The sequence below is a fragment of the Camellia sinensis genome, chromosome 1 (assembly GCF_055761805.1).
Source record: "Camellia sinensis isolate YWXY chromosome 1, ASM5576180v1, whole genome shotgun sequence".
Lineage (NCBI taxonomy): Eukaryota > Viridiplantae > Streptophyta > Magnoliopsida > Ericales > Theaceae > Camellia > Camellia sinensis.
The window spans coordinates 113,598,976-113,614,313 of NC_138961.1; the positions used below are offsets into that span (position 1 = coordinate 113,598,976).

Sequence of the window (15,338 nt, forward strand, 5' to 3'; positions counted from 1 at the left end):
TAATAACCAAAAAAAAAAAAAAAGCATGAAAGATCAACCCGAACCGTCGAGAGATGAGAGCGAGTGATCAATGAATCCGAAAAGTGGAGATCAACGAGTCAGAGAGAGAGAGAGAGAGAGAGAGAGAGAGAGTAAAGGAGTAATATGAAACATTATTTGATACTACAACACGAAGATGAGAGCATATGAGAGACACAAAAATGGTAGAATCACTAGTCAAGATTTGGTGTAATTAATTACTTGCTTGTTTGCTTTTGATTTTCATAAAATATTTTTTAGAAAATTCTATTTTTTTATTCTCCGTATTTTTTTTAATGAATTTTTATTAATATTTTAAGAATTGTTTTAATTTTTAGACACACCTAACACAAATACACTTAAAAAGTATAATATTTGTGAAAAAATCCTTAAACAATTGATTAAATACTAAAAATACAAAAAAAATTTGAAAATTCAATATGTTTTTCGTATTTTTGTGTATTTATTAATTTTTAAAATATTTTTTGACAAATAATTTACTATTTACACATCTAAGCAAGGTGCATCTAAAAAAGTAAAAAAATTGTTTAAAATTTTTAAAATATTCATTAAAAACCAATAGATACAAAAAAAAATAAAAATTTTAATTTTTGAAAAAATGAATTTAAAAAACTAAAATCAAATATAGTGATTATTATTATTATTATTATTATTATTATTATTATTATTATTATTATTATTATTATTTCTTTTTATGTCAGTTTTTATTCACTCTATCCCATCATGATACGCGATTATTATTGCATGTCAATTTTATTGCATCGCACTTTCCTGTTCCTCAGTGCCTGGTTTTGCTTCACTACAAGAAGCAATAAGACTAGATAAGATTATATCAAAACCAAAGATGTGGTGTGTAGTTTGGGTAGTAGGACTAGATAAGATTTTATTAATTCCAAATCCCACCAAATGAAATTCCATTTTCAAATGCCAATTCCATCTAATCCCACTATTCCAAATAAGTTACCATCACGTTTGTTTTGGTTTAATTTTTTTTTTTCCTAAAATATTATATCACATTGCAAATTAATAACAATCACATTTCCAATAACAAAATTTCAATCAAACAAACTCAAGAAACTCTAACCATGTGCAAAGATTGTTGCCAGTAACTAATGAAAGAGCAAGTGTGTGTTAATTTAATAGTAATATCAAACTCAAAATGCGGGCTCATGATAACTATATGAGTATCCTGTCATGAAATCTTTTAGAAAATTGTTCACTCCAAAACCCAATCACTCAAATTATGTTTTTCATGTTCCTTAACGCCTAATTTTGATTTGCAAATGTTTAAATTTAGAAACAAGCAAGCGCTCAAAGCAAAAATATTAAACATGGCGTTAATATTGTAGACCCCCCTAGCACGAGCACACCATTCTCTATGTTTGGTTTGAATTTTTTGGATTAAGTTTTTTGAAAAATGAGTTTTTTGTTTTTCGTGTTTTTTTGTTTTTAGTGAATATTTATGAAATTTTAAGCATTTTTTTTTTTTTTACTTTTTTAGATTCACCTTACTTAGATGTATCTAAAAAGTAAAAAAATTGTGAAAAAATATTTTAAAAAATTAATAAATACATAAAAATATGAAAAAGATACTGAATTTTCATATTGTTTTTGCATTTTTGGTATTTAGTGAATTTTTAAAAGATTTTTTCAAATTTTTTTTACCTTTTATATGTATTTATGTTAAGTGTGTCTAAAAATTAAAAAAATTACTTCAAACATTAAAAAAATTCAGTAAAAATAAAAAATACAAAAAATAATAAAATATAATTTTCTGAAAAATATTTTTGGAAAACTAAAAACGACTTCTCACATACATTCACTTATTAACTTTTGTTCCACAGTCAAATGAACCAAATTCTGATACGTGGCCATTCATCCTTTTCCACCTGGCTGAGTATTTATTTCTACTAGCAATTGCTTCTTTTTTTTATAATTATTATTATTTTAAAGAAAAAGAAAAAAACTCATTTTCTATTTAATTCAATCACACGTTCCTCGCTAGCTAGAAATTCTCTGAAGCTCCAATCTCGGCACCAGCTTGACATACATACACACATATATACTTATATTATCTACTACTATATATGCACAGATAGAAATAATTGCATATATATAGATTTTGAGATAGAAGGAGAGAGCGAGCGAGCGAGAGAGAGAGAGAGAGAGGCGTCGGAAAATAGAGATATTTCTGGCAAATAGCTCGCCGGAAACAGAGAAACATTGGGGGATTTTCCAGGGAAGATGAAACGAAGAGGTGGGAACAGCGCAAAGCTCGGTGGTAATTGTGAAGAGAAAGCTGGTCGAGTTGACTCAGGCCAAAACATGAAGCAGGGATTCGAGAGGCGATTGGTGAAGTACGAGAGCTTGCCTGAGTACTTGAAGGACAACGAGTTCATATTGGACTATTACCGGTGTAAATGGCCGTTGAAGGAGACATTGTTCAGCGTCTTCGCATCGCACAACGAAACCCTAAACATCTGGATGTGAGTCATTCATTGTTGTTTGAATCGAATCGACTCAATCTCATGAATGAATCGTAAATCAAAATTGAAATCAGTTTCTTTTTGAGTTTGAGTTTGAATTTGAATTTGAATTTGAACTTGAATTTGAATTTTCCTAGGTACTTGGGGAGGGGGGCTTTATTATATTTGTTGCGTTGACCTTGTTGAGCTCGTTGGAGAAGACCAATATCGAAAGCTTGATCGTGAGTTTCTTCAGGTATCGTAATTTTTTAATGTTCTTTTTCCTCCATTGAAAAATCATTTCTTAAGCTTGTGTTGGGACATACACCAGACCTACGCTTCAAACACCGTGGATGATGATGATGATTGTGACGACCGGTTTCATTGCGCGTCATTTCACTTTTTTCCTCTTTGATTTTGTGGTGTTCGAGAGCTTTCTTTCAAATTTCGGTCCTTGTCTAATTTCAGGTTGAGCATCACTTGTTTCGGAGGGTTCACGGCCGAGTCCGGAGTGTCTGGGGTCGAACCAGAAAAATTTTGGGTTGGAGGGCCAGGGTCGCCCGTGTGGGGCTGTAAATCATAAAGCATTATAAATTAACGCAGCGGATAAAAATAATTCGTATCATACCTTAATGGCATAACCTCGTGGGTAAATCACATGCTTCCAAAATTTGATCAGTCAACGAACCCAGCAGTGGAGTGATACTACAAAATGAGTGTCACCCACACAAGTCACAGTGCAAAATGGCTTGATCGTTGTTTTCTGGGAGAAAGTTAGAGAGAGAGTCTGGGAAAAAAGGTTATGGGTAAAAACCACATAACGTATATCTGATATACGCATATCTTTAGATTAACCATATAATCTGATATATAACCAATATCTATCTATCCATCTATCCATATCTATTGATATGATAGATATAGATATCCTGAATGGTTATCCAAATAAGTTTTGAATTCAAATTCAAACTTACATGGATAAGGTTCAAAAGGTTCAGGTTCAAAAGGTTCTAAGGATCATGCCACATGGGCGCTCAATATCTAACATCTCCCACTCGCACATGAGTTGGCATGACACTGCCATATCTCTATCTCAATCTCCCCATAAAGAACAATCTCATACTAGCCAATGCACCGTGCGACTGCTGAGAACACCTGCATGTGGGAGCTCTATACTAGAAACTCAAAATGAGCCAGCATAGAGAAATCAACCCAAAAAGAACATAAATAGTGTCTCATATACCCCAGACCCATCTAATTACACCGGTCCAAAAAACATCTCTAATCCCTCAAAAAAAAGAGCATGTTTGACCCTCTCAATTCTTGCAATATATTCACACTCAATTCGCCTCTCATACAGAGCGATGTGAGTTGCCGGCAGTGAATATACAACAGTGGTATAATACTAGATGATCTTCCCTTTGCCCTCATGCCATTTAGTTTAGGATTGACCGCTTTCCCAGTGATGTCCCTTAAGGCCGAATCATGCATGACCGCAGGCAACATACCAAAGTAGTAGAACGTCAACCCCTTACCTTATGACATAGTCAAAAGTCACAAAAGGGTACATAAATGAAAGTCATATCAATAATGACACGTAAGACTCACACGGTGATGAAACAGGGATCCATTCTCTCACCTCATTACTCGGTCGCCAAGCACATATAGTATGAATACATGCTACGGTGGAGTAACTCTTCCATAAAGAGTGACATCATACTCGATACACCGTACAGATATTAGTCTAGTCGCTTTCTAGGACCTAACCTGAATTCTCTATTTGCTCGCCTTCCAGGCGCCAAATAAGATCTCGCATCTGGCTAATCATAACAGGCACAACATGGAAAGTGGGTACTAACATCCATGTTTGGTCCTTAACATGACCTCATCTTGGTTATAACCAAGGCGACATACATAGTGGATGATTTAAGCCTCTCTTGGCTCCAAATAAAAATCAACAACTAATCTCATCCTTGCTCGCTCCCAAGCGCCAAGGGCGATTGCTCGTGTGAGTGAGCTAATCTTGCCTGCTGACATCATCATTTGCTAATCATTATGACACTAATCATAATAGTGTCAGCATCCCATCATCTCATAACAAATAAGTGATCGATTTTAAAAAAAACACAACCACAGTCTGCGCAATTCTAGATTCCAAGCATAACCCTTATCAGCACCTCTTGCGATAAGCATATGCAACAGAATCCACCATTTGCACCTCATATGAAGTGGTTCAAGATTGCGTAATTACCTCTCTAAAGATATTTTGGTGACCAATTTGCGTTCATTCTGGATGTGCCCAACTAGCGCAGATGCGCCCAACTAGTGCATTGAATCTTACAAGAAGCAAATTAATATACTACTAGTAAAGCATTTTATCCACAATCTAATGAGCATGGTCAATGTCTAAATAACTCAGTTGACCATTTACCAAAGATAACACTTAGCATGCCAAATACGCCCACATAGCGTACTTTAGGCTCCCACAACAAAAAAGATCAAGGAATATAGGTCATTTGTTTCTGCCAAAGACAATCCGAGGATTCACTCAATAGCTAAGGCTCTGGCTTTTACCGATAGGTAAGTCAATGGATTTGCAATTTTGCATCTAAAATCATTCTAGGATATTCTCTATGTAAGTCATCGAAGACAAACCGAGAATTTTCCTAAAACAATCCCTAAGGATCATACATCCAAGCATATAAATTACATCACCCATGTCCATCATATCTAAAATAGAGGACTGCCTACCCTAGGTGGCGACAACCTTATTAATTCCTGGCTCATAATGACTAAGTAAGGAAAAACTTCTTTTTGAACCATTGATCATGCCTCAGTGGTCTTCATCGATCATCGTTGGCCTATCATGGCTTTGATGAAATCTAAGAACCACTATTTGGATAACTGTTTTAGGCTGTAAAAGATTTATTGAAACTAGCAACCTTTTTGCGCTCCTAACTTTTCACCATAAAAGCAGAAGGTAAATCCCTATGGATCTACTTATCCAATTCTCTAACGAGAAAGTTGGGTCACAATGTCCACAAATCAATGTTCCGAACTTATGTCAATCATAGCCTAAGTCAAAATAACCTCACTCCCCAGGAGGAAGTTTTCTCATGGTCTACACTTTCCTCAATGGTGCGACTTTTCGGTATCTAGCGAGCCTTATGCCACAACAATGACTATCCAAATTACGCATAACTTTATAACAGTTTTGCGTCATAATGGAAAGTCAACCAAATTATAAAAATGGTTAATCCTCAAAAACATTGTCTTAAACTACGCAACATTGATCCACTTTCTAAAAATAGGGGACTCAAGCCTTAGGCATTATCCTAGGCTCTTTATCACCTTGCGAAGCAATCATGAATGTTTCCCTCTCAATCACCCAGTGATGACGTGAAAAATTTTCACATTCGCTACCACGTAACTAAGAATGTAGAGTATTCTTCTCGAATGGAGTAATCTATTAGTAGGCACATCGCTCCCACTGTCCCTAGGATATTGGAAATTTATTTCCATTCTCAACTAGGCTACATAGAGCGCTATGCTTAGAATTCTCTATCTTATAGAGTTCCAAAAACTCTATTCACGTCACCTTTACTAATAAAACTTTATGTGACTCAGTTACACTACCACAAAGCTGCTTACCCATATGCACATGACCCGGAGGGTTTACATGACCGCATACAATAATGCGTCACACGACCCTTTGTGTTTACAAGACAGCATACAATAATGCACTATAGAACCCTAGGTCTTAACTTCGCAATCTTATGAGAAGTAAAATAAAGATAAGCTGCTTAACGATTACAGATCGCCCATAGATGGCTCTACGCTAACCCATTACTCAAATGGAGTGTAAAATCTGATATGGAGGGCACTTAGTTAGGGATATATCTGATATGGAGGGCACTTAGTTAGGGATATAGGCAACAAACTAGTGCAATTCCAAATTGGGAAGCATTTTGCGCCATTATCCACCTAACATTAACAATATTTATTTCCTTATCTCTACTACACCATTGTGTTGTTGAGTACTAGGAATAATCAGTTTTCTAAGCATCTATCTCTCTTCACAGAGTTTTCTAAAATAACTCAAATAGATACTCGCCACCTTGGTCAAAACTAAAGGCACGAAATCTATTATCTCATTGATCTCAACCTCATATGTGTTATGTCAAAAATCATCTCAAAACTTTTGACTTATGGGAGATCAAATAGTCTTGACTCAGATGCGTATCGTAATCTATAAATGTGTCGAGATTGAGGCTTAGCTATCATATCCTTACACATATCTAGTCACAAATATCATAGTGGACTAAATGCGCCAAAACAAATGACCTTCTACGGCTTTCCTACTTACTTGTGTGCACCCATTGCGAACAAAGTTACACATTCACATGAGAGCAGGATGTCATAAGTGAGTGGGCCCGAGAAGGCCTACTCAAACCATCATGTCATCATCTCATTAATGTGATTAAGTATAATAAGCCACTGGTTCATGACCAATGTCATAAACTAATTCCAATCATCTTAATGTGTGAGTTCTCAAAGACAAGTTTTAAAGGTTTAGGTCCAACTAGGTAATGACTCACGACTAATTCATATTCACTAGATCATAAAAGGATGTCGTGGAGATATCAAGTGCGCCTAAGTCGCAAATTTAACTAGTAAGTGCTAATCCCCTGCACCTTCAAGTTAATTTTATTCTCCATACACTTTACTGCATCTAGTTAAAAGATGACGATACTCCTCTTGCCATATCTATTTCTCGCTTCATAGTTACTTGCAATTAATTCTACTATCCACAAGAAGGAGAGAATAAGCTATCAACTATGACAGCTCCTGAAGTAACTTAAGCGCGAATTAGGCTAAAGAGTCTAATTCAACACAATACTCTCACGAGCCATGCGTCAAATTCTTAGAGTCATAACAACCTTGTCAGCCTTGACCTTTTCATTATTATGCTGCAACATTTGCGCTTAGTGGTAAACGTCATTCAAAAACGTTAGCCTAGCTAAGGAATCATACAAAGAAGCCCCTCCTCATGTCTCACACTCAAGTGTGGAAACAGTAAGTGTCCAGTCTTAGGCAAGTTGGCAATGCTAATAGATTTTACAGCCATTAAGCGCTAATCTTTTCACTTAGTGTTAATAAATTTGGCAGCTTCTAATGCTAATCTTTTCACATAATGTTAATTGATTTTGCAACTTCTAAGTGCTAATCTTTTCACTTAGTGTTAATTCAACGCACACTATTATAGTGCATGAAATTTTGCTCCATCCACACCCAATAATTGGGTAGAGAGCAAAACACTGCTCATACTGGCTACTCGTCTTACACTTAATGACTAATTTATTTAAGCTCGCATTTCTTGGATGACGTGACTCTTGAATGTTACTTCATCCAATGATGTAACATTATTTACAAGTCAAATTACAAAGTCAATCTGCGCAGCTCAATAGTCAAGATCATATACAGATCTATTGAGGGCTTACTACTTTCAAAACTCCAAAACTCGCCAACCAAAACTACGTAGCGTGCCGCTAACCATAGCGCACACATTAGTTTTTATTATGCTAAACAAGGCAACAAAACCACGACGACTTTGAGTCATGTTTCCTTACTTTGGCTCAATTAAGACTTGACCTAAAGTCTCCAAGACTTTTGCTCATCTAAAGAATAGGATTACATTGTTCACATTTGAACATCTTTACTAAGTCTAGGTCAACCAATTAACTTCCATAAGCTAAGTCAATTTAGAAAGAAATTCGCATTGGGATTAATTTGATTAGCATAATATAATTTTGCCACAAAAATGTAAATTAAATAATGACAATATTACACAAGTCGCAAGATCGAAAATCCGCTATGCTCGTAATCACCTCTTGCGCCACAGGTGACAATTATCCAAAATTTAATTAAATTTATGCGCAAAATATTGATTTTCGGGAGTTAATCTACAAAGATTTCTCTCAACCGAATAACCTTCCACTGACTATGGCATGTCTAAAAGCATGATAAAAAAAATTCTAATTCCATACAATAGCATCATAATGTAGATTCACAATCAATACATGCTATGTTACATTTAATAACGGAATTAAAATAAAAAAAATTAATCATGCTATTCAAATCACAACATATTACGAACCCTAAAAAAAATAATATGCTGTATTTAATATTCAAATTATGCCATAACAGAAACTATATCACTTCTGAAATTTTTTGGAATTTTTCTGAATTTTTCTGGAATTCTAAATAACTAATAAACACACATTAAATTAGAAATAAAAAATTCAAGAATCTGATAAACAAAAAAAATTATTCCAGTAAATAGTAAAACATTTCAGAAGTCTACAATAAAAAATTCAACCCCAGAAAATAATTTATGCAATACCAGAAGCATTTTAAAGCATAAATAATTAATTATAATCACAGGAAAAATACTTTTTATTTTCATAAAATTTTCAAAATTTTACAAAAGATAGAAAATATAATTCTGAGTCTAACAGTACTAACCACGCTTAAAACAAAGCTATAACGAATTAATTATGACCATTTAACGTAATTCTGAATTTAAAAACAAAACAAACAGACCCTTACATCAGCAGGCAAGCCGGCGGAGGAAAAACGGCGCGGCTCGGCTCGGCTCGCGGCTCAGCACGCGGCGCACGTGTGTGGCGCGGAGGGTGTGTGCGTGGAAAGCGCGGAACAGCTCGTGCGTGGAGGCGCGTGAGAGTGCGTGGAGGCGCGTGGAAGCCTCCCACAGCGTCAGGTGGTGCGTGAGGCCCACGCTCTACCTTCCAGGGTGTTTTCTGGTTCGATTTTTGTACTGTCGGACTCCATTTTTTACAATAAAAACATTTATGGCATTACAAATAACATTTAGTGAACATAAAAATGAAGTGTATCACATTCTCAATCAATGAGAGTTGAAGTGCAAAAAACCGTGCACTTCATCTTCCTTCACCATTAATTTTCATGCATATAATGTATATATATTTATATAAAAAAATACACATATTTTAATGCATAAAAAATAAGCACGAAAAAACCCATATAGGCTCTGATACCAATGTAAATCATAAAGCATTATAAATTAACGTAGCGGATAAAAATAATTCGTATCATACCTTGATGACAACCTCGTGGGTAAATCACGTGCTTCCACAATCTAATCAGTCAACGAACCCAGCAGTGGAGTGATACTACAAAATGAGTATCACCCACACAAGTCACAATGCAAAATGGCTTGATCGTTGTTTTCTGGGAGAGAGTCAAAGAGAGAGTCTGGGAAAAAAGGTTATAGGTAAAAACCACATAATGTATATCTGATATACGTATATCTTTAGATTAACCATATAATCTGATATATAACCAATATCTATCTATCCATCTATCTATATCTATTGAGATGATAGATATAGATATCCTGAATGGTTATCCAAATAAGTTGTGAATTCAAATTCAAACTTACATGGATAAGATTCAAAAGGTTCAGGTTCAAAAGGTTCTAAGGGTCATGCCACATGGGCGCCCAATTTCTAACAGGGGCCTTGGGCCGCACGTGCGAGGAAAGGTGGGCTTTGGAAGGTTGCACACTGCATTATATACAGGTGCAGAGGGGAAGGTGCGGAAGGTGCCGCACATGCGTGGATCAGAGCCGCACATGCGGAAGGCATGCTCTGCACGTACTGGGGCAAGTGCCGCACGTGCAGACGGACCTGAGTCCGAGAGGCTCTGTTTTTCTTCTCTTTTTGGGCTGTGTGTATCACTTTTCTTATATCATTCTCTCATAAAAAATACACTAATCTTCCTTCTCTCTACATTTCATACAACAAAGCCCTTTAAGCTCTTGATCTGCTTGGGTTCATTGCATCTTCAACCTAAGTTCCTTCATCAAAGTTAAAGAGCTCTTCCTGAGCTACATTGTGTGCGGTGGAGATTGGGTTTTGGCGCCATCAACTTCCAGGGTTTCATCTCCTTTTCTCCTTCAACACTTGAGGTAGGGAATTACTTAGAGTTATATATGTTTGTGCAAGTTTTTGATTGATTTTGAGAGCTCTCCTTTGTTTATTTCAAAAATGGATTTTTGGCTCAAGAAATTGATGGTCTTGTAGAAGAAATCTATTTTTGTTCTTTTTAAAGATTTTCTTGAAATGTTGAACCACATGGGTTGAGATTGATGTATTTAGTGAGGTTTTAAAACGAGATGAGGAAATGTTGGGGTTTTTGTGAAAAACCTAGAAATTGGGGGTTTTGGATATAATGAGGGGATCTATGGAATTTTCTTGGATTAAATGAAAGAGTGAGTGAGAATTTTATATTGTTGTGGTAAACATGATAACTTCTTGATTAATGAGGATTTTGGAAACCAAACATGAAATTATTGTTAAAATCATATACACATGTAGTTATGAATTGATACATTGTTGAATTCCATGGAATATGAGAATTGTAAATTGTGGAAGTTGATGTTCAAAATATTGCATATAGTCTTGAAAGGACTAAGTTGTTGAGAATTGTGCAAAATGAAAAAATTTTGCTATATGCTGATAGCTTCAATTGAACACATGGGCAATTGTGAAATGACATTGAGGGGAGGAGAAATGGGAATTTTGGTTAACAATGTCTTGTTGTTGAGACACTTAAAGATGAGAATAGTTATGTAGCATTATTAATTATTGCATTATATTCTCTTTCAATTAAAAATTTTACACTTTGAAAGAAGTTTGGAATGCTTGCATTGAGAAAATAATATCGTGAAATGAAAACATGGAAATGTTTATGGGGTAAATACGTTGGTAAGTCCGGATAGGAGCTATAGATGAAATTGATAAGTTGGCCTGAGTGTCCAGGGTGAAAGACCGAAAACACGCACGGAGGAGGTACCATTTCCCTTCCGGTTAGCAACTGGTAAAGTGGGGTTTTTGGTAGTACTAGTTGAGCCTACTTGCTGACACCAACCTAGGGATTACCTGAGTCGTATTTACCGCCCCATTGAATAAAATTGTAAATTTCATAATTGTTGAGATATCAAGCTTTTGCTGAACATGGTAACTTTTTAAAGGGCATGTAAATGAAATCTTCTTCAATTGGCATTCCATGGCATTTGCATTTAATATTGGAAAATACTGCACAAATGTATATACTTTGTTAAGGTTTCTCTACTGGGTTTTTTACTCACCCCTACGGGATTTTGGTGCAAGAAAAGATGTGGTGATCCTGCCGAGTTGAGGGCATGGATATATTTTGTGAAGAGTAAATGACTCTATTTTTGTTGTAATTTATTTGCTAGCCAAGGGCTTTAAATGTGTGGGTTCGTGGAAACCATTTTTGTGTAACCGGACTCAAGCCTTGGAATATATAAGCCCTTATGGGCATTTTATTTATTTTTGGGATTTGATGTTTTACATGCTATAGATTCATGTATTTCTATATCATTGAATGTATAATTTGCATGTGGGACTTTTGTACAAACCATATTGATTAATGATGTAAAGGTTGGAGGGTTGCTATGTTGGTTGATGTACTTAATTTATGTTGGATTATTTTGGGGCGTTACAGTGATGGTAATGACAACGAAGACAGATGCCAAAGGCTCAGATTCTTTTTTCCCGGTGAGTTGTCTTCCCTCCCTCCCCTCCTCCACATAATAAGACATGAAATGGGAAAATATATGGCAGCGTTTGGGCATAAATCAATAGACGTTAATTTAATTTTTTTTTCTCAAGATTATCAAATATTAATTTATTAATAAAATTAAATTACAACTTAAAGACGTCGCCTTTCTATGAACTCGACTGCCTAACCTTTCGCTTAATGACAAAACATGAAAAATGGATAAACAGTCCGCATTCTCTTCCGAATCCGACTCAATGTGATTTAGCATTATGTGCAAATCAGAGTGGGTTGAGTTGTTGGAGTGAATAGAAACACTCACAAATATAAGACCACTCCATTGATTTAAGGCTTATTTGTTTTCCTCTATCACAGTCCATTTCACAGTCTATTTCGGACTGTGAATGATGAACAATGAAATGTCTCATGTTTGTTTTGGTTTTGGAGTTTCAGATTCGTAGTCTCCTTCGGACTATGATAGGCCTTGACGAGCGTATTGTTACTTTGGGCGATGAGGTGGTATTAGAAAATAGTCCATTCGGCTTAAGGTGTTACCGGTCTTCCGCACAGTCAACCAGTAAACTGCAATTTTTATTCTTTTTTACATGTTGGAATTTTTTTTTTGAATATTAATGTTTAGATACCGTTTAGTAACGTTTACATTTTTTTGTTTATGTTTATGAAAAAATTATAAACTAGTTTTTGTTTATTTTTGAAAAAATAAAAACAAAATATTTGAAAAAATTTAAAAACAAAAACTCAAAAACATGTTTGCTAATTTTAATGCATAAAATCTTTATTTTGTTTTCTTAAATTATTTATAACAATGAAAATCATGCAAATCATAAAATTATAATAAACATCCAAAATAATAATGTTATACATAAATACAAACCACAATTATATGCAGAGCAAACTATTGACGATGGAGATAGAGAGAGAGAGAGAGAGTGAGAGCTGTGTTTTTTTACCATTGCGAAACGCGTTGAATATATGGTACCAAAATGTGTCTCCCTAGTTTTGAACACCAAACCATCTCTTGAGTCAATCTTCTTCTTCTTCTTCTTCTTCTTCTTCTTCTTTTTTTTTCCGTGTATTACGCGTTGAATATGTGGGTGTTTGGGAAGTTGCTATTTTAGTAAGTTATTTTATTTTAATTTTTGACTATTTTAGGAGTATAAAATTTTTGTGTTTGGAAAGATAGTCGGATTTTTTTGTAATTGGATGTGATGTTTGGGAGAAAAAAATGAAATGATTATGGGTTTAATGTGACATTTTGTCGTAACAATTAAAAAAAACATTAAATCCATCACCAAAATGATTGCGAGAGAACCGCTTTTGAAGTGGTTGGTGGAGGAGATTGATTCAAACCACTGAGAGATGAGAATCTGCAAAATGAGAGATAGAGTTAAGAAGTATGAGACATTATTTTCTATTACAAATGAGGCACATAACAAAGAAAAAAACATGAAATCCCTTACCAAAATGGTAGCGAGAGAGCAGCTTCTGAAGTGGTTGGTGGAGGAGATCAATCCAAACCATCGAGAGATGAGAATCTAAAAAATGAGAGATCAAGAAGTTATTGAGATTATTGATATAAATTATTCATTTCTCTCACGCTTTCAATTTGGTGTTAATATGGTTTTCCAATAATTGTCATTAATATTTTGAAAGGAAATATAAAACGTGCGAAATTAGAAGAACTAAACTAGGATTCCTAAGAAGTTATTGAGATTATTGATATAATTTATTCATTTCTCTCACGTTTTCAATTTGGTGTTAATATGGTTTTTCAATAATTGACATTAATATTTTGGAAGGAAATATAAATGTGCAAAACTAGAAGAACTAAACTAGAATTCGAAAGAAATTATTGACATTGTTGATATAATTTATTAATTTTCCTCACATTTTCAATTTGGTTTTAATATGGTTTTTCAACAATTGCAATTAATATTTTGAAATGAAATATGAAACGTGCGAAATTAGAAGAACTAAACTAGGATTCTTAAGAAGTTATTGAGATTATTGATATAATTTATTCATTTCTCTCACATTTTCAATTTGGTGTTTTTGTGGTTTTTCATTAATTGTCATTAATATTTTGGAAGGAAATATAAAATGTGCAAAATTAGGTGAACTATGTCTATGTACTAGACTAGAAGAAGATACCCAACTAGAGAAGAGAGTTTTAAATTTCATTTGTATAATGTACTCGACTTATAAGTTGAATATTGAACGTCTATGCATATACTAAAGTCATTCTGAAACATGGTTTGCCTAGCAGGATTTAGATCTAGGACACATCACGTGCGCATCATCGGCAGCGGCGATGTTAGATATGGATGATGCTTCTAATAAGGAAATTCCTAGATGGCCTTGGTTTATATTTCTTGCTAGGGCTATGAGCTGTTTAATTTGCAGCTCCCTCTCCCACTTCTTTGCTTGCCATTCCAAACGCTGGAATGTTTTTTTTCTGGCGCCTAGACTATGCTGGCATCTCCTTAATGATAGTCTGCTCCTTCTTTGCTCCCATCTACTATGCCTTCTCCTACAATCCATATTCACGATTCCTTTATCTAACCTCCATTTCATTACTTGGTATCCTTCTCATCATCACCCTCCTTGCACCTGCTCTGTCCACTCCCTGCTTTCGATCCTTCAAGGCCTCCTTTTTTCTGACCATGGGCTTCTCAGGGGTAATTCCAGCAGCACAAGCCGTGGTTCTCTTTTGGGGCCACCCACAGATGCTTCTGGCTCTCGGATATGAGCTTGTCATAGGTGTTTTATACGCTGTAGGAGTGAGTTTCTATATGAGTAGGATACCAGAGCGATGGAAGTTTGGTGCATTTGATATTGCAGGGCACAGCCATCAGATTTTCCATGTTTTTGTTGTGGCAGGAGCGCTTGCTCATAGCGCTGCCACCCTTCTAGCAATGAACTGGCGTCGGGGTTTGGCAAACTGTGAGTGATAGGTAGCAGTAGCAGTAGCAGTAGCAGCAGCAGCTATGGATATATGGAAAATACCTAGCTAGCTGGCAAGCTAGACATGATGACACACTGCTGCTGCTACTGAGAGTATTATCCATTTGTCTGTTGTCTCTATTGGATTGGTTTAATAACCTTGAGAGCGTAAGCACACGTGTCCTGCATTGTGTATTGTGAGATTTCAGAAATATATTGTAGACGCGCCCTTGGGCTTCATGC

At 35.3% G+C, this 15,338-nt stretch overlaps 1 pseudogene; it reads left to right on the forward strand.

The window, feature by feature from the left end:
• Positions 1 to 2,283: 2,283 nt before the first annotated feature.
• On the forward strand, positions 2,284 to 15,103 carry LOC114291867 (heptahelical transmembrane protein 2-like; annotated as a pseudogene).
• Positions 15,104 to 15,338: the final 235 nt, after the last annotated feature.